The following is a 26,335-nucleotide window of genomic DNA, read 5'->3' as shown; positions in this document are numbered from 1 at the left end:
CACAATAAATATTTACTAATTGACTGGTTACAACTTTGTATTTTCACAAATCACAATCATAGAAGAGATGAATTTATGCTAATGGTTTTGACAAATGTCAAGAATTTAGAAAATATTTGACACTGAAATTTTTAAATATGCAGAAAAATTGAAGGGAAAGAATGAAAATATAATGTCCCCCAAGACCCACAAACTTTTAACTGTTACCACAAGTACTTTATCTGTTTTACTGAATCATTTGAAAGTAAGTTATGACAATATGACACTTCATCCCTGAATATATAAGCATTTATCTCCTAGTGAAAGAGTAAATTCTTAGGTAGGTTGATAAGAAGTCCAGGGTCCCTGAGGAGGAGAAAGGGGCACAGTGCTCTCAAGGAGGGGAAAAGGACAATTTTTCCACATTGCTTTGTCTTAGTCACATAAGACATTATTTTCTCTCAGCTCAGAGCTAATGATTACACAACACAACAACTCATCTTAAACTATATCGCAACAATGTATCCTGCTCAAGGACATGTTTCTCCTTCTTAAGAACATTCTGACTAATCCTGTTATCTTAAAATTATATTGTGGGAGTGGGTCTGGTAAGACCTTTCTATTGTTAGTTCTAATCTTGATAATTTAAGATGTATGTTGTGGGAGTGGGTCTGATATAAGTATATAAGGTTTTGATAAGACTAGTGACTGGAGGCACTTGCCATCCCCCTTCTGATGTCTATGTCAGAAGCTTTCTCTATCTCTTTTTATACTTTAATAAAACTCTGCTACACAAAAGCTTTTGAGTGATCAAGCCTGGTCCCTGGTCCCAAAGCTAAATCTTCTTCAGGGATCACAAATCCAACATCATTCACCATAGCTATTACTAGGAATAAGAATATTCTACATATTATGGAGGAGCCTGGTGGGCTACAGCCCTCAGGGTCACAAAGAGTCCGACACGACTGAGTCACTTCACTTCACTTCACATCTTAAGGTGTGCCATTGCAACACCTGAGATGAATAGCTCAGTAAAATCTAATATGATAGATTTATATGGAATAATTGCCCCTATAGTTCTAATATGTCTTTTAAAACTTTTTTTTTCCTCATCGAGGATCTAGTCAAAATTTATACATCCATCAGGTTATGTCTTTTCTCTCTCTCTCTCTTTCTCTCTTTCTTTTTTATTTTGTCTTTCCTCTTAATTTAATAAGGAATACTTCTTTCTGGCATTTTTTTCCATTATGACCTTTAGCTTTTTCAACCATTCTGAATTCTTGTATAATGTCATAAAACTTGGATTTTTCTGTTTGTTTTTCTTTTCTTAGTAGATTTAAATTACAATTTCTCACTCTGTGGTGCATCTCTTAGTGCATCAGTAGAGATACAGAATATCAAGCTGCCCCACTGCTGGTGATGCTAAGATGATTGATTACTTGTTTAAGATGGTAACTGCCAGATTTTTGTTTACTTAAAGTACATTTTTTTTTGTGTGTGTAAATGAACAATATATGGTATGATACTGTGAAACATTTTAAACACCTTTCCATTCAAGTATTCATTGATAACATATGTCCAAGACCCTATTAAGTGTTCTAAGAAACTTTCTGCCCATTTTCTCTCTTTTCTCCATCTGGGATTTTAGTTCTGAATATATTGTTCTGTTTGATGATAGTCTTAATTCTCTAAGGTTCCATTCACAGTTTTCACTTTTTTCTTTGTGTTTCTGAGATTTGATAAGTTCATACCAGTTCAATTCACTTCAGTTGCTCAGTCATGTCTGACTCTTTGTGACACAATTGACTGCAGCACGCCAGGCTTCCCTGTCCATTATCAACTCCAGGAACTTTCTCAAACTCATATCCATCGAGTCGGTAATGCCATCCAACAATCTCATCCTCTGTCATCACCTTCTCCTCCTGCCTTCGATCTTTCCCAGCATCAGGGTCTTTTCCAATGAGTCAGTTCTTCACATTAGGTAGCCAAAAGTATTGGAGCTGCAGCTTCAGCATCAGTCCTTCCAATGAATGTTCAGGATTGATTTCCTTCAGGATTGTCTGGTTTGATCCCTTGAAGTCCAAGGGATTCTCAAGAGTCTTCTCCAACACCACAGTTCAAAAGCCTCAGTTCTTTGGTGCTCAGCTTTCATTATGGTCCAACTCTCACATCCATACATGACTACTGCAAAAACCATAACTTTGACTAGAAGGATCTTTGTCAGCAAAGTAATGTTTCTACCTTTTAATATGCTGTCTAGGTTGGTCATAGCTTTTCTTCCAAGGAAAAGTGTCTTAATTTTATGGCTGCAGTCACCATCTGTAGTGATTTTGGAGCCCAAGAAAATAAAGTCTCTCACTGTTTCCATTATTTCACCATCTATTTGCCATGAAGTAATGGGACCAAATGCCATGATCTTAGTCTTTTTGGAGGTTGCATCTTAAGCCAGCCCTTTCACTTTCCTCTTATACTTTCATCAAGAAGCTCTTCAGTTCCTCTTCACTTTCTGCCATAAGGGTGGTGTCATCTGCATATCTGAGGTTATTGATATTTCTCCTGACAACCTTGATTCCAGCTTGTGCTTCACCCAGCCCAGCATTTCGCATGATGTACTCTGAATATAAGTTAAGTAAGGAGGGTGACAATATACATCCTTGACAAACTTCTTTCCCAATTTGGAACCTAACTGTTGCTTCTTGACCTGCGTATAGATTTCTCAGAAGACAGGTCAGATGATCTGGTATTCAAATCTCTTGAATAATTTTCCACAATTTGTTGTGATCCACACAGCCAATGGCTTTGGCATAGTTAATAAGGCAGAAGTAGATGTCTTTCTGGAGCTCTCTTGCTTTACCTAGGACCCAGTGGATGTTGGCAATATGATCTCTGGTTCTTCTGCCTTTTCTAAATCCAAGTTGAACATCTGGAAGTTCTTGGTCCAAGTGCTGTTGAAGCCTGGCTTGGGGAATTTTGAGCATTACTTAACTAGCATGTGAGATGGGTGCCATTGTGTGGTAATTTGAACATTATTTGGTATTGCCCTTCTTTGGGATTGGAATGAAAACTGACCTTTTCCAGTCCTGTGGCCACTGCTGAGTTTTCCAAATTTGCTGGCATATTGAGCACAACACCTTAACAGCATCATCTTTCAGGATTCAAAATAGCTCAACTGGAGTTCCATCACCTCCAATAGCTTTGCTTGTAGTGATTCTTCCTAAGGCCCACTTGACTTTGGGTTCCATGATGTCTAGCTCTAGGTGAGTGACCACATCGTCATGGTTATCTGGGTCATGAAGATATTTTTTGTGTAATTCTTCTGTGTATTTTCACCACATTTTACTAATATTTTTTGCTTTTGTTAGGTCTATACCATTTCTGTCCTTTATTGTGCCCATCTTTACATGAAATGTTCCCTTGGTATCTCTAATTCGCTTAAAGTGAACTCTAGTCTTTCCCATTCTATTGTTTTCCTCTATTTCTTTGCATTGACCACTTAGGAAGCTTTTCTTATCTTTTCATGCTATTCTTTGGAACTCAGCATTCACATGGATGTATCTTTCCTTTTCTCCTTTACCTTTAGCTTCTCTTCTTTTCTCAGCTTTTTGAAAGACCTCCTCAGACAACCTCCACAGACAACCATTTTGCCTTTTTGCATTTCTTTTTCTTGGATATGGTCTTGATCACCGCCTCATGTACAATGTCATGAACCTCTGTCCATATTTCTAGGCACTCTATCAGATCTAATTCCTTGAATCTATTTGTCACTTCCACTGTATAATTGTAAGGACTCACAAATTCATATAACTTGTTCATTTAACTGGTCTTATGATCACAAGTTCATATAAATTCTCTTCAAATTCACAGATCTTTTTCCTGCAAGTTCAAGTCTGTTATTGAAGTTCTCTAGTAAATTCTCCAATTCAGTATTGTATTTTTCAGGTCCAGAATTTCTGTTTGTTTGCTTTTTTTTTGTTAATTTCTATTTCTTTCTTGATATCTTTATTTTGTTTATATATTGCTTTTCTGACTTTAAATTATTTTTCTGTGTTTTCCTTTAGCTCTTTGAAGATACTTAAGAAAGTTGTTTAAGTTATTTGTCTAGAAATTTTAAAACATGTGACTTTTTAAGGTCAGTTTCTGGATATTTATTTTGCTCCTTTTGAATCAGCTATGTTTCCATGTTTCTTTGCATGTCTTATGATCTTTTGTTAAAACTGGGTGTTTGGAAAAACAGCCACTTTTCCTAATCTTTGCATGATAGTTCAGTGTGGGGAATGTCTTTCACTAATCTGCCCAGCATGAAGGATGAAGTTTTTTCAGGCCTTTTTTGAGAATGTATATCTGTGGACTTGCATATGCGCATTTTAATACCAATCTCGCATACACACACCTGCTTATACATGTCTTAATTTCTCTAAGTCTCATCTCTGCTTCTTTGTTGGGCCTTAAATATTCTACCATATTCCTTTGCCTATAATCTCTTGCCCCCCGGTTTCCACGGGTCTATAGTCTTTCTACATTTTTCACATGCATGTGAGATGGGTATCTGCCACTACTTTCTGTGACTTCTAACCTGGAATTCAAACCACACTGGTATTCTCATCTGAACACTGAGTTAGGCAATACTGAAATCAGTTTGTTGCATATCTTGTGGATAGGGAAGAATGTAGCAAAAAAGTTCACATATTTCTTGTAACTTGAGGGAGAAATCAAGAAATAAGCTGCCTACGTCCAGTTGTGTTGTGCCACCCTGGTACAAGAGCAAGTGTAAATGCAATGAAATTTCCTATTGATTTGAATATGACTTTTTATGGATGTGCTTGACTGCTGTATATCCTTGATTTCCTTCCAAAGCTCCCCAAAAGCCTTTTAAATCAATCTGTAATTGTTTACTTGATATTTACATAGAGGACAAAGGTCTGGAGCTTCTTAACTCATCATTGTGCTGACATCACAGAAGCTTTACAATATGATTTTTATTTAATTTCAGGATGCGGAACACGTGTACACCCGTGGCAGATTCATGTTGATGTATGGCAAAACCAATACAATATTGTAAAGTAATTAGCCTCCAATTAAAATAAATAAATTTATATTTTAAAAAAGAATACTTTAATTCCCTATTTTTCTGATTAGCAGTAAAATAGATATCAGAAAAATAAAACTTTGAGATTTTTGCTGCAAAGCTCTTTTGTAAAATATTACTTTAAGAACAAATGAAAAGCAGTATCTTAAAAAATGGTGAGGGTGTGATAATTTTGGTGGCCACTTTGAAAAGCTGTTTGGAAATATAAACTTTAAAAAATGAAAGTATACTTTGTAAAGACATTACTGGCAAGCTTCTGAGTTTTAAGTTGAAAATCTGAATGTAGTTATTTTAGAGAATGTGTCTTTTACTATAGTTCAAATGCTGTGATAACACAGAGCAAGGAACTTCCCTAGTGGTCCAATGGTTACGACTTTGCCTTACAATGCAAGGGGTATGGGTTCGATTACAGCCAAGAAACCAGAACATAAAACAAAAACCAAATTGCAACAAATTCAATAAAAGCTTTAAAAATGATCCACATTAAAAAAAAAGGTTAAAAAAAAAAGAACCAGGTGGTGCTAACAGAGTGCATAAATTAATATTTAAGTATTTCACAAGTATCTTCATACTTTTTGTTTTTCTTTTGTAAGTTCTACTTTTCAAGTGAGCCATGGAAATTAAATGGCAACTTAGCCTTCTTATAATGGTGCTGCCTTAGCTCCTAAAATGTCTTCTAATGGTGTTGCTTTAGTTCCTAAAACTCATCATAGAAAAGGTCATTTTCATACTGAGGTAATATAAAACTGCAGAGAAAAATTAACTTCTATATTTTTCTGTATATGGTAATGCTTGTACATACTAAAAGTTGTTCTCTTATATCCAGGGGACAACCTTATTCCTTAAATAAAATATTTGTACTGACTCTTTTAGAGAGCTTTAAAGCTTCATCCATGTGCTTTTCCTGGCAAATAGAAGGCATTCAGTAAATGTCTGATGAAGGTATAATTTATGCACTTTTTAAATGCTATTGTAGCTTGAACTTTCTAGTGATAAAGAACCCACCTGCCAATGCAGAAGACGTAAGAGACACAGGTTCAGTCCCTAGGTCGGAAAGATCCCCTGAAGGAGGGCACGGCAACCCGCTCCAGTATTCTTTCCTGGAGAATCCTATGGATAGAGGAGCCTGGCAGGCTACAGTCCATAGGATCACAAAGAATCTGACATACCTGAAGTGACTGAGCACAAACACAGCTTGAACTTTACTATATTTGGAGTCTTGGAAGTGGATAAATTAAATCTCAACAGCAAATCACAAACTTAAAACTTCTTATTTCTAAGATAGCTATGCACATTATATAACCTTGTAGTCATGCAGATATCATAATTTTGAGTGATGTAAATTAAGCAAAATTTTAAATCTGTAGTAAGTAGTAGATTTTTCTCTGGAGAAATGATGCATTCTTTTGTGTCAAGTCAAATAAGTCTTTTAATATATTGGGTTGGCCCAAAAGTTCATTCAGGTTTTTGTACAATGTTATGGGAAAACCTGAACGAATTTTTGGTGAGCCCAATATCATATGTGATCATATTTTAAGATATTATCTGTTGTAAATTACTGAAATTGTTATTTATAAAGAAATATTATATATAGATCATATAAAACAAGAGACTAAAATATTTCCATTCAATCCAAAACATTTGCCATATATGAAGGCTTATCAGTTGTTAATATTTCAGACAATATATTTCAAAATTTTGTTGTTATTTAATTATTATAAATGATGCATCAAAGTCGAAATCACTTTCATCTGAGATTCTAAAATTTATTTGCTCTTGGATTTCTAGCTTTCAGAATTATGAAAAAGTATTCTGATGCTGGGAGGGATTGGGGGCAGGAAGAAAAGGGAACGACAGAGGATGAGATGGCTGGATGTCATCACCGACTCGATGGACGTGAGTTTGAGTGAACTCCAGGAGTTGGTGATGGACAGGGAGGCCTGGTGTGCTGTGATTCATGGGGTTGCAAAGAGTCGGACATGACTGAGCGACTGAACTGAACTGAACTGACACTTGTATTGTTTAAATAACCAAGTCTGTGGTATTTCATTATGGCAGTCCTAGAAAAGTAATGTAAGCCATATATAAAATTGAATATGATAATGTCAGGTTCTTTTTGCCATTAGCTTATAAACATTTGCTGAAAGAAACTACATGCATTTAATAATAATAAATGACAAAATCACAAGAGATGTCAACAACTTATTAAATATTAATTACATCAATTTCGTTTTAAAAATTAATAAAATTTGAGAGGAAGCAATGTAGTGTAGTCATTAAGAACTTAGACCTTTTACTCAAATAAAGTCTTAATTTCCATTCCAATACTTAATTAATTACTTTAAGACAGTTACTAATCTTCCCTAATGCTCAACTCTTCTTTTTTTAATTTTTTTATTTTATTTATTTATTTATTTTATTTACTTATTATTTTTTTTTACTTTACAATATTTTATTGGTTTTGCCATACATCAACATGCATCCGCCATGGGTGTACATGTGTTCCCCATCCTGAACCCCTCTCCCACCTCCCTTCCCATACCATTCCTCTGGGTCATCCAACTCCTCTTATCTGTAAAATAGTGCCAACTCCAAAGATTTTCTTAAAATGATGCAACAGGAAGTACTCATTAAATATTAGCTATCATAGTCACCAAAAGCACCAGCACTGACACTACAATCATAATAATTTCATTATGATAATCACTATCTAGTACTACAATGATCACTGAAAGCAGCAGAAAAAAAAAATAGGATAGCTTTAGAAGGATACAGTAAGAATACAGGTGAGCTTAGCCTTGAAGGATGGACATGGCCTGGCTGAACAGAAAAGAATGAGAAAGACATTTTAGGAATGGAGAACAAGGTGAACAAAAGTTTGTAAGTGTTGTACTGCTGTTATTTTGCCTAGCTAAACTTCTCATAACGTGTTAGAAGGAAGGTAGAAGTAGCAAAGTAAAATGTAGACTAGGAATAAAAGTTAAACACCAGTAAAATCATAGGCCATTTACAAAACCTGGTATGGGGAATGAAAACTGAGAAAAGAGAAATCTGCACTTGGGAACTGAGTCATTGGGAAGAAGTTGCTCAGAGTTAGTCTGAAGGGCAGTTCTAGACTTCACCTGACAGTGACTTGACAAAGAAAATGAAAGTAGTTAGCATTTGGTTGTAGTGAGACCCTTTTTGAAGGTCTTCCCTGAGTGAAGTAATAGCAATTTTGAGCCAGAAGCCTGGCAGTAGAAAAGTGCACAGCATGTTCAGCACTAGCATTTGACTACCTTCATTGGGATATACAGATTACATATGAAACAAAAGTGAAAGCAATAATTAACATTCACTGATTTTTTAAAAATCTTTTTATTTTTAATTGGATAAATTAAATAAATAAAAATTTATCATTAATTTAATTTTATTTAAAAACAAAAATTTTATTTTTAATTACTTTACATATTGGGCTGGTTTCTTCCATGCATCAACATGAATCAGCCATAAGTACACATATGCCCCCTCCTTCTTGAACCTGTCTCCCACCTCTCATCCCATCCCACCCCTCTAGAATGTCACAAAGCACCAGCTTTGAGCTCCCTAAGTCATGCAGCAAATTCCCACCAGCTATCTATTTCACATATGGTAAAGTATATGTTTCAATGCTACTCTCTATTCATGCTACCCTCTTCTTCTACTATGTTGACAAGTTGGTTCTCTGTCTGCATCTCCATTGTTGCTCTGCAAATAATTTCATCAATACCATCTTTCTAGGTTCAAAATATATGTGTCAAGAGAGCACACTGGTCATAGGAAACACCCTCTTCCAACAACACAAGAGAAGACTCTACACATGGACATCACCAGATGGCCAATTCCAAAATCAGATTGATCATCTTCTTTGCAGCCAAAGATGGAGAAGCTCTATACAGTCAGCCAAAACAAGACTGGGAGCTGACTGTGGCTCAGATCATGAACTCATTATTGCAAAATTCAGGCTCAAATCGAAGAAAGTAGGGAAAACCACTAGGCCATTCAACCATTCAAGTGTGATCTAAAGTAAATCTTTATTATTATCGAGTAGATGTGACGAATAGATTCAGGAGATTAGATCTGGTAAACAGAGTACCTGAAGAACTATGGGCATAGGTTCATAACATTGTACAGGAGGCAGTGATAAAAACCATCCAAAAGAAAAAGAAATGCAAGAAGTCAAAGTGGTTGTCTGAGGATGCCTTACAAATAGCTGAGGAAAGAAGAGAAGTGAAAAGCAAGGGAGAAAGGGATAAATATAACCCAACTTAATGTAAAGTTCCTGAGAATAGCAAGGAAAGATAAGGAGGATTTCTTAAGTGAACAATGCAAGGGAACTGAGGAAAACAATACAGTGGGAAAGACAATACATATTTTCAAGAAAATTGGAGAGATCAACGGAATATTTCATGCAAGATAAAGGACAGAAACAGTAAGGACCTAACAGAATCAGAAGAGACTAAGAAGAGGTGGCAAGAATACACAAGAAAAAAAAAAGTTAAAGTGTTAGTCACTCAGTCATGTCCAACTTCTTGCCACCCCATGGATTGTAGTCCACCAGACTCCTCTCTTCAAGGAATTCTCCAGGCAAGAATACTGGAGTGAGTAGCCATTTCTGGCTCCAGGAGATCTTCTCCAATTCAGGGATTAGCCCTGGGTCTCCTGCATTGCAGGCAGATTCTTTACTATTTGAGCCATCTGGGGAGCCCAAGAATACACAGAACAACTATACAAAAATAAATAAATAAATAAGGATCTTAATTACTAGGATAATCACAACAGTGTGGCCACTCACCTAGAGTCAGACAAACATTCTGGAGTGTCAAGTGGGCTTTAAGAAGCATTGCTATGAACAAAGCTAGTGAAGGTGATGGAATTCCAGCTGAGCTATTTCAAATCCTAAAAGATGATGCTGTTAAAGTGATGCACTGAATATTTCAGCAAATTTAGAAAACTCAGCAGTGGCCTTGTGATTGGAAAGCTTCAGTTTTCGTGCCATTCCCAAAGAAGAGCAATGCCAAAAAAATGTTCAAACTACCATACAGTTGCTCTCATTTCACATGCTAGTGAAGTTGTATTCAACTCCTTCAAGGTAGACTTCAGCAGTATGTAAACCAATAACTTACAGATGTACAATTGGGTTTAGAAAAGGCAGAGGAACCAGAGATCAAGTTGCCAACATTCTTTGGATCATAGAAAAAGAAAGGGAATCCCAGAAAAAAAAATGTACTTTTGCTTCATTGACTACACTAAAGCCTTTGACTGTGTGGATCACAGCAAACTGGAAAATTCTTAAAGAGATGGGAATACCAGACCACCTTACCTGCCTCCTGAGAAACTTTTATATGGGTCAAGAAGCAACAGAACGGACATAGAACAATGAACTGGTTCAAAATTTGGAACTGAATATGTCAAGACTATATATTGTCACCCTGTTTATTTTACTTCTATGCAGAGGAAGGACCCCATGTGAAATGCTGAGCTGAATGAATCACAAGCTGGAATCATGATTGCTTGGAAAAATATCAAGGACCTCAGATATGCAGGTAGTACCACGCTAATGGCAGAAAATGAATAAGAACTAAACACCCCTCTTGATGAAGGTGAAAGATGAGAGTTAAAAAGCTGACTTAAAACTCAACAATAAAAAAATAAAGACTATGGAATTTGATCCCATCACTTCATGGCAAATAGAAGGGGAAAAAATGGAAGAGGTGACAGATTTTAATTTTGGGGGCTCCAAAATCACTGCAGACTGTGGCTGAAGCCATGAAATTAAAGGATGTTTACTCCTTGGAAGGAAAGCTATCACAAACCTAGACAGCATATTAAAAAGCAGAGACATCACTCGGCCAACAAAGGTCCATACAGTCAAAGATATGGTTTTTCCAGTAGTTATGTATTGATGTGAGATTTGGACCATAAAGAAGACTGAGAGTAAAAGAATTGATGCTTTCAAACTGTGGTACTGGAGAAGAGTCTTGAGAGTTCCTTGGTATACAAGGACAGAAAATCAGTCAATTCTAAAGGAAATCAACCCTGGATATTCATTGGAAGGACTTATCCATGGAACAATAGACTGGTTCCAAATACAAAAAGGAGTATGTCAAGGCTGTATATTGTCACCCTGCTTATTTAACTTATATGCAGAGTACATCATGAGAAACGCTGGGCTGGAAGAAGCACAAGCTGTAATCAAGACTGCCGGGAGAAATATCAATAACTTCAGATATGCAGATGACACGTTATGGCAGAAAGTGAAGAGGAACTAAAAAGCCTCTTGATGAAAGTGAAAGAGGAGAGTGAAAAAGTTGGCTTAAATCTCAACATTCAGAAAACTAAGATCATGGCATCTGGTCCCATCACTTCATGGGAAATAGATGAGGAAACAGTGGAAACAGTGTCAGACTTTCTTTTTTGGGGCTCCAAAATCACTGCAGATGGTGACTGCAGCCATGAAATTAAAATATGCTTACTCCTTGGAAGGAAAGTTATGACCGATTTAGATAGCATATTAAAAAGCAGACATTACTTTGTCAACAAAGGTCCATCTAGTCCAGGCTATGGTTTTTCTAGTGGTCATGTATGGATATGAGAGTTGGACTGTGAAGAAAGCTGAGCACCGAAGAATTGATGCTTTTGAACTGTGGTGTTGGAGAAGACTCTTGCGAGTCCCTTGGACTGCAAGGAGATCCAACCAGTCCATCCTGGGGGATATCAGTCCTGGGTGTTCGTTGGAAGGACTGATGCTGAAGCTGAAACTCCAATACTTTGGCCATCTCATGCGAAGAGTTGACTCATTGGAAAAGACCCTGATGCTGGGAGAGATTGGGGGCAGGAGGAGAAGGGGACAACAGAGGATGAGATGGCTGGATGGCATCACTGACTCCATGGACATGAGTTTGTGTAAACTCCGGGAGTTGGTGATAGACAGCGAGGCCTGGCGTGCTGCTATTCATGGGGTTGCAAGGAGTCGGACATGACTGAGTGACTGAACTGAACTGAACTGAATGCTGAATCTGAAGCTCCAGTATTTAGGCCACCTAATTTGAAGTGCTAACTCTGGAAAAGACCCTGATACTGGAAAGTTCAGTTCAGTTCAGTAGCTCAGTTGTGTCAGAGTCTTTGCAACCCCATGCACACCAGGCTTCCCTGTCCATCACCAACTCCTGGAGCCTGCTCAAACTCATGTCCAATGAGTCGGTGATGCCATCCAACCATTCATCCTCTGTTGTCCCCTTCTCCTTCTGCCTTCAATCTTTCCCAGTATCAGGGTCTTTTCCAAAGAGTCACAAATATTTAAGCCAAAAGGAGAAGGTGGCAGCAGGGGATGAGGCGGTTAGAAAGCATTACCAACTTAATGGACATGAATTTGAGCAAACTCTGGGAGAGAGTGAAGGACAGGGAAGCTTTGGTGATGCATTCCACGGGGTCACAGATTCAAACATAACTTAGTGACTGAACAGTAACAAAATGCAGTAGTTTCCAGAAATTAACATCAATATTACTTACTCATTATAATGGGTAATTAGCCATTACCAATACTACTCACCATTCATACCTAATCAGGTAAGCTTTATCTTTTTTACATAGTTGGTTCCGAACCCAACCCTGACTTTATAATATAGTCAGACAGAACATTTGGGGGCTCATATTAGAGTGTCTTTCTAATTCATGATGACTTTTGTAGCACTCTGGAGTCAATTCTTAGAAAACTTGAATTAATCATAAAAACCAAAAAACTATAAATGTTTCTATGGCTCTCTTTTTCTGGCAATGTGCTTCTAGTTTCCATTAAATGAGAAGAAAGTGATTGTAGCTATTGAAAAAATAATTAGATATTGAACAACTTTTTAAAAAGACAAGTAAAATCTGAAATTAGTTAAGATTTATTTAAATATTTATGAGTAAAACAAATCATATTATTCAATTGTATATTGAAAAGAGGTACAGTTTTTGAAAGCTTGACCTTTTCTGGGAAGAGGGCATGTGTTTTTGTGTTTGTATGAGACAGAGAGTGAGTGTGTGTGTGTGTGTGTGTGTGTAAGTTGAACACTATTATTGGACCTTTGAGATGAAAATCATAGTCATTCATGAATTTCCATTTAAATTTGAAAAACTAGAAAATCATATACAATATATTAAAAAAAAACCCAAATCACTGGTAAAAATATTATTTCTAACTCAATTAATATTATATATAAAAACTATCTTGTTTTATTGCATCTTTCTTTTGTAGTCAAACAGTTGTATTTTTAAAGGACAACTTGCACCAAATCAATGGTGTCCTGGTTCCCACAAATCAACTAAAGCAGCAAAATTGGAAAAATATCTAGAAATATTTAATTTACTCTGTTACACACATATTCACTTGACTATTTTTCAGCAGTGTAGGTAAGACCTTGACCTTAATGGCTCTTTTTTTTTTTTTAATCTGAACACTGCTATTATAAATTCAAGAGCTATTCTTATTCTTAGGGTGATGGAGGTAGGGAGGAGAAGACATACTATTGTGTTAGATATAATAAGTTTCTTTTTTTGTGTGTGTGTGCACACAAGGGTCAAAGCATGCCTTCTGGGGTCTAGCACTATAGCAGTGGGAGCAAAGATGAGTAATTAAGATATTTCTCAACATAAAGATATTTTACAAATCAAAGAAATTAAATAACTGTCTTGAATTCAATAAGTAGAGTGTGTTTTGATGTCACAATGCATACTGTTCTCACTACTCTCAATAAATCATCTCATGTATCCCAAGCCTTCAGTGTCCTTCACTAATGGTACTGCATACATCAGTACAAAATAAGAAATACCTTAAAAGTACTAAAGATTTAAATGGTCTAATCATCACAAATGATTAATAGTCCATTAGTTTATAAGTGCTTCTTAGGTACACTTTCAGAATTAAGCAATCAGCATTCAACAAGCAAAAGAAATTGTTTCTGTTTACTTATAAAAACATAGAAGTGATTTGGTATAAAATTTTAATAAATAGGTACATATATGCTTAAATTCTTTTACATATACTTTTAAACTATGTTTTTAAAGTATGAAGTGATCAATCTATTTAAGAATGACTTAATTAACTGTCTATACAGTTTTTTTATGGCATTATTTTATTTTTTTTAATGGCTGAGTAATAGAACCTTAGAAAGACTCTCAGTGTATCATTCAAAATGAAAGACAAAGAAATGCTGCTTAATAATTTTGTCAAGTATATCCCCCACATGAGCCTTTTTCACACTCTTCAGCAGATTGATGTTTTAGCTAAATGATGACTGGAATTTTCATGCATATGTAAAAATCCATGTTATGCTGTAAATATAAAAGGAAATAATTTTATTAAGGGTAAATACCTATTATTTGAGCTTGACTGGAAGCAATACCTGATGTTTCATGAATTTTCATATTTTTCCCAGTATTTTCTTCTCATTTTAATGGCAGAGAATTTTGAGTACAGCCAGCAATTTTTATCCATTTATTTTTGCAAGCCACTTTCAATACAAAAGTAAACAAAATCTGTGATGACCAAACTCTTACTAATTGTATGGCCATCAACAGAAGACTAACTAAGAAAGGGTATTGTAAGACTTTTATGTCAATTCTGACAATTGGGCTTAAAGAAGAAAAAGTTACAGTGTAACTTTAAAAATTATCTTGAAAGTTTTACATAGATATATTTATCACAAATTTTATATTGCTCAGAGGAAAATAAGAGAATAAGACCTAATTGTTTTAGTGTATTTGTTGGTTAGCTTTCAGATAAACTGTTATTTTAATTACCTCCTCATTTTTGAATAAAGTTGCAACATTGATGTACTTTATTTATTTATTTTTTGATGTACTTTAGAATAACAACATAAATATGATCTCAGTTCTTGATTACCCATACTACTAATGGGCAGAAGCCAAAGGAATAGATGATTCTTTGACCAGAGATACTCTTTGTCTTGTTCTTGCACAACTGAGTGTTCTGTGAAGCCTCTGTGTGATGATAGACAATTTATTATATAAAGCAAACATCTATTCTTGAATTGACTGAATGTTTTAGATATTTTCTGCAAACAGAATGAACAAGATGATTTAACTATGTTTTATAGTACAAAAGTATGTAAAATGTCCTAACTCCTATTCTGGGTGTAAAATAGTCAAATGGTAAATGGACACTTGTTCAAAATATACAAATAATAAATACTTACTTCTTATACTTTATTGTCTGAAATTCCTGAATAAACCAAATATTTTTCACTCATTAATTTGAAGGATACTTTTTAGAGTTAAACTTATACTAAATCATCCTCTACCTATGACTTTAAGACAATTGAGAGGATTCTTGGGCATTACAGGCTATTGCAGCATTTGGATTCTGGGTTATGGGGAACTTGCCTGGCCGTCATATAAACTTATAACTGAAACTCAACAGGCCTAAATTGACAAGCTGGTTTGGTCCTCAGAGACTCAAAAGGCTCTTCAAACTCCTGCAGGCTCCAACTTTGAGCTTGCCTGCAGGATCACAGTTTAGTTTGTTTGTTACTAAAAAAAAAAAAAAAAAGCTATGGCCACCACATTGCTTGAGGGTAATTACTACCATTGTTTTGCTAATGCCTAAAGCTCATAAGTTTACTAATGTGCAAAATCTTACTGTACTGACTTCTCATTATGTAACTGGGATCTTAAACCCTAAAGTTCAGAGTGACAATGGCTCTGTCTTTAAAGCTGCTGTAACCCAAGGGGTGTTGAAAGCTCTAGGAATAGAATATCACTTACACTGTTCTTGGAGACCCCAACCTTAGAAAAAGTTAAAAAGTCTAACGATATTATTAAGAGGCATCTACATAAGCTAACTAAGGAAACACAAGACAGTTGGGGTTTAAAGTTTTCCCCATAGCTTTAATGAGGGCTCAAACTGACCCTAAGAAGAAGGGACTGTCTCAGACTGTTTTTGTGCACAAATATTGTCATAGATCTTAAAACCTTAGAAATAACTATGTGACTCAGTGTTCAGCTTTTCAACCTCCCCCTCAGGGAAAGGCTTTGCATGGCTGGTTTCTCCACTTCAAGAAAAGGACTTTTTCCAACTTTGTGAATACTTTCACCAACAACAATCATATGTGATGCTTCTTCTTGATCTGATGACATCTAACAATACTAAGATAGACTGATATAGCACATTGTACCTGAACTATGGACATAATGTGACTTAATTTTGATTAGGTTTTAAGTTGTTTTAATGACTATTTTGCCTTACATCTTTAACTGTATAATGGGGTTTGTTTCTAACAATGTGAAAGGTTTTAGATTACAAATGGTTGTCCAGGCTCCTACAAGTGCCACAGCCTTCTCAAACGATTACTTGGGGCCCCTCAATTTGAGTGTTAGGAGAATATGTTGCCTCAACAGTTCAGAGACAGTGCCACATCACAACAGGAAGTAGTTATGGAATGAAAACGATGACCCTTTCCTTTGGCAACATAATTCCCCTAAAACAAAAGAGGAGGAATGACAGGCTCAATTCCTTGGTAAGTTGATAAGAAGTCCCCAAGGAGGAGAAAGGGGTCCAGAGCCCTAGAGGAGAAAGGAGTCTTGGCTTCTTAAAAGGGAGAAAAGGACAAACTTTTTTTCTTTAAGCCCAGAGCTGATGATTGCACAATAAAACAACTCAGAAATAAGAAAGTCTTCCTTAGGGATAAATGCAAAGAACTAGTGGAAAACAACACAATGGGAAAGACAAGAGATCTCCTCGAGAAAATTAGAGATACCAAGGGAATATTTCATACAAAGATGAGCACAATAAAGGACAGAAATGGTATGGACCTAACAGAAGCAGAAGATATTAAGAAGAGGTGGCAAGAATACACAGAACTATACAAAAAAAGATCTTCATGACCCAGATAATCATGATGGTGTGATCACTAACCTAGAGCCAGACATCCTGGATTGTGAAGTTAGGTGGGCCTTAGGAAGCATCACTACGAACAAAGCTAGTGGAGGTGATGGAATTCCAGTTGAGCTATTTCAAATCCTAAAAGATGATGCTATGAAAGTGCTGCACTCAATATGTCAACAAATTTGGAAAACCCAACAGTGGCCACAGGGCTGGAAAAAGTCAGTTTTCATTTCAATCCCAAAGAAAGGCAATGCCAAAGAATGTTCAAACTACCACACATTTGCACTCATCTCACATGCTAGCAAAGTAATGCTCAAATTCTCCAAGCCAGGCTTCAACAGTACATGAACCAAGAAATTCCATATGTTCAAGCTGGATTTAGAAAATGCAGAGGAACCAGAGGTCAAATTGCCAACATATGTTGGATCATAGAAAAAGCAAGGGAATTCCAGGAAAACATCTACCTCTCCTTCATTGAGTATGCTAAAGCCCTTGACTGTGTGAATCACAGCAACCTGGAAAATTCTTAAAGAGGTGAAAATACCAGACCACATTACCTACTCCCTTAGAAAACTTTATTCAGGCCAAGAAGTGACAGAACCAGACATGGAACAATAGACTGGGTCAAAACTAGGAAAGGATTATGTCAAGGCTGTATGTTGTCACCCTGCTTATTTAACTTATATGCAGAGCACATCATGCAAAATGCCAGGCTGGATGAAGCACAAGCTGGAATCAAGACTGCCAGGAGAAATATCAATAGCCTCAGACACACAAATGATATCACCCTTATAGCAGAAAGAGAAGAAGAACTAAAGAGCCTCCTGATGAAAATGAAAAAGCAGAGTGGAAAAAGTTGGCTTAAAACTCAATATTCAGAAAAGTAAAATCATTGCATCCAGTCCCATCATTTTATGCCAAATATATGGGGAAACAATGGAAATAGTGACACATTTTATTTTGGGGGGGGGCTCCAAAATCACTGCAGATAGTGACTGCAGCCATGAAATTAAAAGGCACTTGCTCCTTAGAAGAAAAGCTATGACCAACTTAGCATAATAAAAAGCAGAGATATTACTTTGCCAAAAAATGTCTGTCTAGTCAAAGCTATGTTTTTTCCAGTAGTCATGTATAGTTGTGAGAGTTGGACTACAAAAAAAGATAAGTGCTGAAAAATTGATGCTTTTGAATGTGATGTTGGAGAAGACTCTTGAGAGTCCCTTGGACTGCAAGGAGATCCAACCAGTTCATCCTAAAGGAAAGCAGTCCTGAATATTCATTGGAAGGACTAATGTTGAAGCTGAAACTCCAATACTTTGGCCACCTGATGTGAAGAACTGACTCACTGCAAAAGACCCTGATGCTGGGAAATGTTGAAGGCAGGAGGAGAAAGGGACGACAGAGGATGAGATGGTTGGATGGCATCACCGACTCAATGGATATGAATTTTAGCAAGCTTTGGGAGTTGGTGATGGACAGGGAAGCCTGGCCTGCTGCATGCAGTCCATGAGGTTACAAAAAGTCAGAGATGACTGAGTGACTGAACTGAACTGATGTATTTGATGTGGCAGTTATCTGATTTAAAATGTAACCGTTATTTCACATATTTAATTATAAGAAATTCTGTAATCAGCCTTACCTTGACACTTTTTTTAATATACATTTATTTATTTTAATTGGAGGCCAATTACTTTAAACTACATTGACACTTTTAAACATCAGTTATAATGATGTTTGGACACTCACAGACTTACCAGAAGAAAGGGGTTGAATAAGCTGATGAGAGAATAGAATGGTTAAAGTACAGAAGTCAGAAAATTTTACTTCTTGTTTCAATTTTGCCCCTAATGAGCTGTAGTCATTCTATGTTTTAGGTTTTTCTCACAGTGTCCATTTATTTAAAGATCTTTCTAACCAAAATCCTGATATACGTAAATGTGCAATTATTATAGACACTTAAGTCAGCTGAAAATGGATAAAAATAATCAGAGCATAAATTTCCTTTTTCTCCAGAAAATGGTTATGAAGTAATTATGAAATTGTTAAGAAAATAACAAATGAAAATAATTATAGCATATATACTTGTTTTGATCATATGTAGCACTTTAATATAGAAATAAAATTATCTTGATATATTATCAAGATGTATGGTAATTGCTATCAAATTTGCTTTATCCTTAAGCAAGCCAAATATTTAGATCAGCCAAATAGTCTGAATGGTGATTACTAAATCTATTATTAAAATTATCTTAATCAGATTCATAATTTGTGAAGAAATGCTTAATTTTTCATCTCATTTCCTAGATAATTTAAAATGACAAAACCTTATTTCTCCCTTTTACTGCTTTAATTTGGGTTACAATTTTAGACTTACATACTTTTAGTGTATTAGCTTATACAGAGAGCAAAGGTAACAGAGAAGGTGAAGAGAGCAACTCTCAAGTACCAAAAAAATGTGAGGAGAAAGAGAGAGAAGAGCAGTGAATTAATTATGGGAATGAGCAGGTGATGGCAAGTCTGCAGGTAATGTTCCAAAATATAATCAGTATTTTCAATAAGTATCTATAGTATATATAGCATTATATTAGTAATCATTGTCCAGCCTTCAAAATTGCTCACCTGAGTTGAGGGACCACAGTGATGTTAAATTGTGACTGGTTATTTTGTTTCTGGGTTGAAAACTTAACAATAATAAAAAAATTTCCATGTGGTTGAAATTTGTTTCTATTCTTGGATTAAACTTTGTGTTTGCATTTCAACATGTCCTGAGTCATCAATCCTACTTCCATCTTCATTATCCTGCGTAGTTTCAATATTAAACACTAGGAGATCTGAACTGAGCTGCTGCCTTGTAATTGCTTTTAACATTTTTATTGAGGGGGTGTACTTTTTCACTCCAACTGTAAACTCTGTAGGGGTAGGATCTATGTTTTTATTTCTTTGACATCCTTTCACAGAAATTAATAAAGTTTATTACACATTAAGAACAAAAGGTTAAATTAATGCTGTTGGCTATTTTAAAGACATTTTCTTGGTCAACATTTTTGTTTATTGCATGTTTATTAATATATCAAATATTAGGATCCTGTAGGAATTCTGACAAATTGGGCTTGCAGGAGCTGACCAAGTGTCTTTTTTTTTTTTTTAAGTTTGGTTCAGAAGTTTGTTAAAATTCAGAATCTTAAATCTCAATTGAAATAAGTAAGTTAAATACTCTGATAGTAGATACTGAGTAGCTACATTTTTCACAAGCTCCCCAGAAGATTCTTAGGCACAGTGAAGTTCAATATCTTATTTGCACTATGAGGAAAGAGAATTGCTTCAGGAACAGCTCATTTAACTAGTATCTCTGAAAATGATTTGCCTCCCACACTCCATTAAAATCAACATAATACTGGAAGTCCTAGCCAGAGCAATTAAGAAGAAAAAGAAATAAAATTAATCACAATTAGAAAGGAAGAAGAAAAAGTATTTATGTTTGCAGACAACATGCTCTTAAATGTAGAGAAACCTAAAGACTCTTACAAAACAAAACAAAACAAAAAAACAACTGGTAGAACTAATCAACAAATTCAGTAAAGTTGCAGGATAAAAAATTAATATATAAAAGTCCTTTGTTTCTACACTAACAAAAGCTTACCTAAAAAGTAAATTAAGAAATAATTCCACTTACGAAAGTATCAAAAAGAATAAAACATTTAGGAATAAATTTAATCAAGAAGATGAAAGATTAATAAAGTGAGAATTATAAAACATTCGTGAAACAAATTAAAGACAAAGAAATGGAAGGACATCCCATGTTCACAGATTGGAAAAAAAGTAATAACTGTTAAAATGCCAATAAAATCCAAAGCTATCTACAAATTCAGTACAATCTCTATCAAAATCCCAGTGGAATTTTTTAACAGGAATAGGAAAAAATCCTAAAATTCATATGGAACTACAAAAGACCTCAAATAGCCAAAGAGATCTTGAGAAATAACAAAACCTGGAGGCAACACACATCCTGATTTGAGAATACACTACAAAGCAACATCAATTAAAACAGCATAGGTTTTGGCATAAACAGACTTATAGGCCAATGAAACAGAATGGAGAGCCAAGAAAACAAATTCGCGCATATGTGGTTAACTAATCTTTGACAAGGCTGCCAGCAACCTACATTGGGAAAAGGCTAGCCTCTTTAACAATGGTGTTGGAAAAACTGGATATCTTCCTGCAAAATAATGAAACTGGACCTTATGCCAAACACAAAAATCAAATCTCAATGGATTAAACATTTTAATGAAAACCTGAAACTATAAAATTGCTAGCAGAAAACATGGAGGAAAAGCTTCATGACAATGGTATTGGCAATAATTTCGTGGATATAATACCAAAACACCAGCAAAACCCAAAAAAAAGATGGGTGGGAATACATTAAACTAAAAAGTGTCTACATCGCAAAGGAAATAAGACTCAAAAGGTAACCTACATAAGGGAAGAAAATATTTATAAACCATCTATTTGATAAGGGTTAATATCTAAATTATCTAAGTGACTCACATGTCAATAGCAAAGAAATAACCTAATTTAAAAATCGGCCAAGAACTTAAATAGACATTTCATCAAAGGAGACATACAAATGGCCAACATGTATATAAAAAGGTGCTCAACATTACTAATCATCAGGGAAATATAAATCAAACTCACAATGAGCTATCTCAAATCTGTTAGAAGGACTATGATGATAAAAAGAACAACAACAACAAAAGTGATAACAAGTGTTGAGGATGTGAAGAAATCGGAACTTTTGTACAATGTTGGTGGAGATGTAAAATGGTGCAGCTGTTACAGAAAACAGTCTGGAACTTCCCCCTCAAAATTAATAATAGAACTACCACATGATCCAGCAATTCTACTTCTGGATATATATCTTTAAAAAAGTTGAAATTACTTTCTTGTGGAGGTATCCTCACTACAGTGTTCATTGCATCATTAGTCACAATATCCAAGACATGGAAACAACCTAAGTGTCCACTGATGGATTAAAGCATAAAGACAATGTGTTATATACAATACAACAGAGTATTATTGTAGTAGAGTATTACTGTGTTGTATTATGTATAGACACACAATAGAGTATTATTCACCTTGGAGAAATTGGGCTTTATATAACAACATGAGTAAATCAGGAGCACATCATGCTAAGTGAAATAAGCCAGTCACAAAAGGACAAAACTATTATTTCAAATTTATGAGGTACAAAAAACAATCAAACTCATAAATATAGAGTAGAATGGTATTTGGAAGGGAGTAGGAAATGGAAAGGTGCTGTTCAGTGGGTATGGTTTCAATAATACAACAAGAATAGGTTCTAGAGATCTGCTGTACAACTTTGTGTCTATACTCTATTGTGTACTTAAAAGATAGATCTCAATGTTGTGTTCCTGTCACAATAAAAAATAAAATAAATCTAAAAGATATTTTTAGAAATTAAAAATCACTAACTCAAATATATAGTGAAGTGTTGAGTACTGAAATTTCATTCAACCAGACCTTGATTAAAAAAAAAAATCATAGTTTTTATGTTCTCAGTTCAGTTTAGTTCAGTCGCTCAGTCGTGTCCAACTCTTTGCAACCCCATGTACTGCAGCATGCCAGGCTTCCCTGGCCATCACCAACGCCCGGAGCTTACTCAAACTCATATCCATTGAGTCAGTCATGCCATCCAACCAGCTCGTCCTCTGTTTTCCCCTTCTCCTCACTCCTTCAATATTTCCCAGAATCAGGGTCTTTTCAAAAGAGTCAGTTCTTTGCATCAGGAGGCCAAAGTATTGGAGTTTCAGGTTCAGCATCAGTCCTTCCAATGAATACTCAGGATTGATCTCCTTTAAGTACGGACTGGTTGGATGTCCTTGCAGTCCAAGGGACTCTCAAGAGTCTTCTCCAACACCACAGTTCAAAAGCATCAATTCTTCTATGCTCAGCTTTCTTTATAGTTCACATCTCACATCCATACATGACCACTGGAAAAACCACAGCTTTGACTAGACAGACCTTTGTTGGTAAACTAATGCCTCTGCTTTTCAGCATGCTGGCTAGGTTGGTCATAACTTTTCTTCCAAGGAGCAAGCCTCTTTTAATCTCATGGCTTCAGTCACCACCTGCAGTGACTTTAGAGCCCCCCAAAATAAAGTCTGTCACCGTTTCCATTGTTTCCCCATGTATTTGTCATGAAGTGATGGGACCAGATGACATGATCTTAGTTTTCTGAATGTTGTTTTAAGCTAATTTTTTCACTTTCCTCTTTCACTTTCATCAAGAGGCTCTTTAGTTCTTTTTTTCTTTCTGCCATAAGTGTGGTGTCATCTGCATATCTGAGGTTATTGTTATTTCTCCTGGAAAACTTAATTCTAGCTTGTGCTTCATCCAGCCTGGCATTTCACATGATGTACTCTGCATATAAGTTAAATAAGCAGGGTGACAAAATTCAGACTTGACGTACTCCTTTCCCTATTTGGAACCAGTCTGTAGTTACACATCCAGTTCTAACTGTTGCTTCTTTACCCGAATATAGATTTCTCGGGAGGCACGTCTGGTGGTCTGGTATTCCCATCTCTTGAAGAATTTTCCACAGCTTGTTATGATCAACACCATCAAAGGCTTTGGCATAGTCCATAAAGCAGAAGTAGATGTTTTTCTGGAACTCTCTTGTTTGTTTGTTTGTTTGTTTTTAATGGCCAATGGATGTTGCCAATTTGATCTCTTGTTACTCTGCATTTTCTAAATCCAGCTCGGACATCTGGAAGTTCATTGTTCACGAACTGTTGAAGCCTGGTTTGGAGAATTTTGAGCATTACTTTGCTAGCATGTGAGATGAGTGCAAATGTGTAGTAGTTTGAGAATTCTTTGGCATTGCCTTTCTTTGGGATTGGAATAAAAACTGACTTTTTCCTGTCCTGTGGCCACTGCTGAGTTTTCCAAATTTGCTGGCATATTGAGTGCAGCACTTTCACAACATCATCATTTAGGATTTGAAATAGCTCAACTGGAATTCCATCACCTCCACTAGCTTTGTTCATAGTGATACTTCATAACAACCACTTAACATCACATTCCAGGATGACTGGCTCTAGGTGAGTGATCACACCATCGTGATAACCTGGGTCATGAAGATATTTTTCTGTATATTTCCTCTGTTTATCCTTGCCACCATTTCTTAAAATCGTCTGCTTTTGTTAGGTCCATGCCATTTCTGTCCTTTATTGTGCCCCTCTTTGCATGAAATGTTTTATTGGTATCTCTAATTTTCTTGAAGAGATCTCTAGTCTTTCCCATTCTATTGTTTTCCTCTATTTCTTTGCATTGATCACTGAGGTTTTCTTATCTCTCCTTGGTATTCTTTGAAACTCTGCATTCAAATGGGTATATCTTTCCTTTACTCCTTTGCCTTTCATTTCTCTTCTTTACACAGCTATTTGTAAGGCCTCTTCAGACCTTTTTGCTTTCTTTTTCTTGGGGATGGTCTTGATCACTACCTCCCGTACAATGTCATGAACCCCTGTCCATAGTCCTTCAGGCACTCTGTCTATCAGATCTTATTCCTTGAATTAATTTTTCACTTCCACTGTATAATCATGAGGGATTTGATTTAGGTCATACGTGAATGGTCTAGTGGTTTTCCCTACTTTCTTCAATTTAAGTCTGAATTTGGCAATAAGGATTTCATAATCTGAGCCACAGTCAGGTTCTGGTCTTGTTTTTGCTGACTGTATAGAGCTTCTCCATCTTTGGCTGCAAAGAATATAATCAATCTGATTTTGGAATTGACCATCTGGTGATGTCCATATGTAGAGTCTTCTCTTGTGTTGTTGGAAGAGGGTGTTTGCAATGACCGGTGTGTTCTCTTAGCCTTTGCCCTGCTTCTTTCTGTACTCCAAGGTCAAATTTGCCTGTTACTCCACGTATTTCTTGACTTCCTACTTTTGTATTCCACACCCCTATAATGAAAAGGGCATCTTTTTTGGGTATTAGTTCTAGAAGGTCTTGTAGGTCTTCATAGAACCAATCAACTTCAGCTTATTCAGCATTACTTATCGGGGCATAGACTTGGAATATTCTGATATTGAATTGTTTGCCTTGAAAGGAGCAAAGATCATTCTCTCCTCTTTGAGACTTCATCCAAGTACTGCATTTCCAACTCTTGTTAACTCTGATGGCTACTCCACATCTTCTAAGGAATTCTTGCCCACAGTAGATGTAACGGTCATCTGAGTTAAATTAATCCATTCCAGTCCAGTTCGGTTCACTGATTCCTAAAATATCGATGTTTACTCTTGCCATCTCCTGTTTGATCACTTCCAATTTGCCTTTATTCATGGACCTAACATTCCAGGTTCCTATGTAATATTGCTCTTCAGAGCATCAGACTTTACTTCCATCACCAGTCACATCCACAGCTGAGTGTTGTTTTTGCTTTGGCTCCTTCTCTTCATTCTTTCTGGAGTTATTTCTCCACTGATCTCCAGTAGCATATTGGGCACCTTCCGACCTGGGGAGTTCATCTTTCAGTGTCCTATCTTTTTGCCTTTTCATACTGTTCATGGGTTTCTCAAAGCAAGAATACTGAAGTGGTTTGCCATTCCCTTTTCCAGTGGACCACGTTTTGTAAGAACTCTCCACCAGGATCCATCCATCTTGGGTGGTCCTACAGGGCATGGCTCATAGTTTTATTTAGTTAGACAAGGCTGCGATCCATGTGATAAGATTGGTTAGTTTTCTGTGATTGTTGTTTCCATTCTGTCTGCCCTCTGATGTAAATCTTTTATCCAATTTTCTGTTGATGGGTGGGGCTGTGTTCCCTCCCTGTTATTTGACCTGAGGCCAAACTACAGTGGAGGTAATGAAGATAAAGGCGACCTCCTTCAAAATGTTCCATGCATGCACTGCTACACTCAGTGTCCCCACCCCTGTAGCAGGCCACCACCAACCCAAGCCTCCACCGGAGTCTCCTGGATACTCACAGGCAAATCTGCATCAATTTCTTTTGGGGTCACTGCTCCTTTTTCCTGGGTCCTGGTGAACACAAAATTTTGTTTGTGCCCTCCAAGAATCTGTATTCCCAGTCCTATGTAAGTTCTGGCAACTCTATGGTGGGGTTAATGGCGATCTCCTCCAAAAGGGCTTATGCCATACCCAGGTCTGCTGTACCCAGACTCCCTGTCCCTGCAGCAGTCTGCTGCTGACCTGTACCTCCACAGGAGACACTCAAACACAAAACAGTCAAACTCAGCCTCTATGGGGTCTCTGGGTCCTGGTGCAAACAAGGTTTGAGCGCTTTGAGCATCTCTGGCGTGTATGGGGTTTCATTCTAAATGTGATTT

At 36.3% G+C, this 26,335-nt stretch overlaps 1 protein-coding gene across 1 annotated transcript in view; it reads right to left on the bottom strand.

The window, feature by feature from the left end:
- Positions 1 to 26,335, bottom strand: part of KLHL4 (kelch like family member 4) — a 103,338-nt gene that overhangs the window by 63,436 nt on the left and 13,567 nt on the right. The window lies entirely within an intron of this gene.

The sequence above is a fragment of the Bos indicus x Bos taurus genome, chromosome X, assembly GCF_003369695.1.
Source record: "Bos indicus x Bos taurus breed Angus x Brahman F1 hybrid chromosome X, Bos_hybrid_MaternalHap_v2.0, whole genome shotgun sequence".
NCBI classification, from domain to species: domain Eukaryota; kingdom Metazoa; phylum Chordata; class Mammalia; order Artiodactyla; family Bovidae; genus Bos; species Bos indicus x Bos taurus.
The sequence above is the reverse complement of the archived record's forward strand: the minus strand, read 5'-3'. Positions and strand labels throughout refer to the sequence as shown.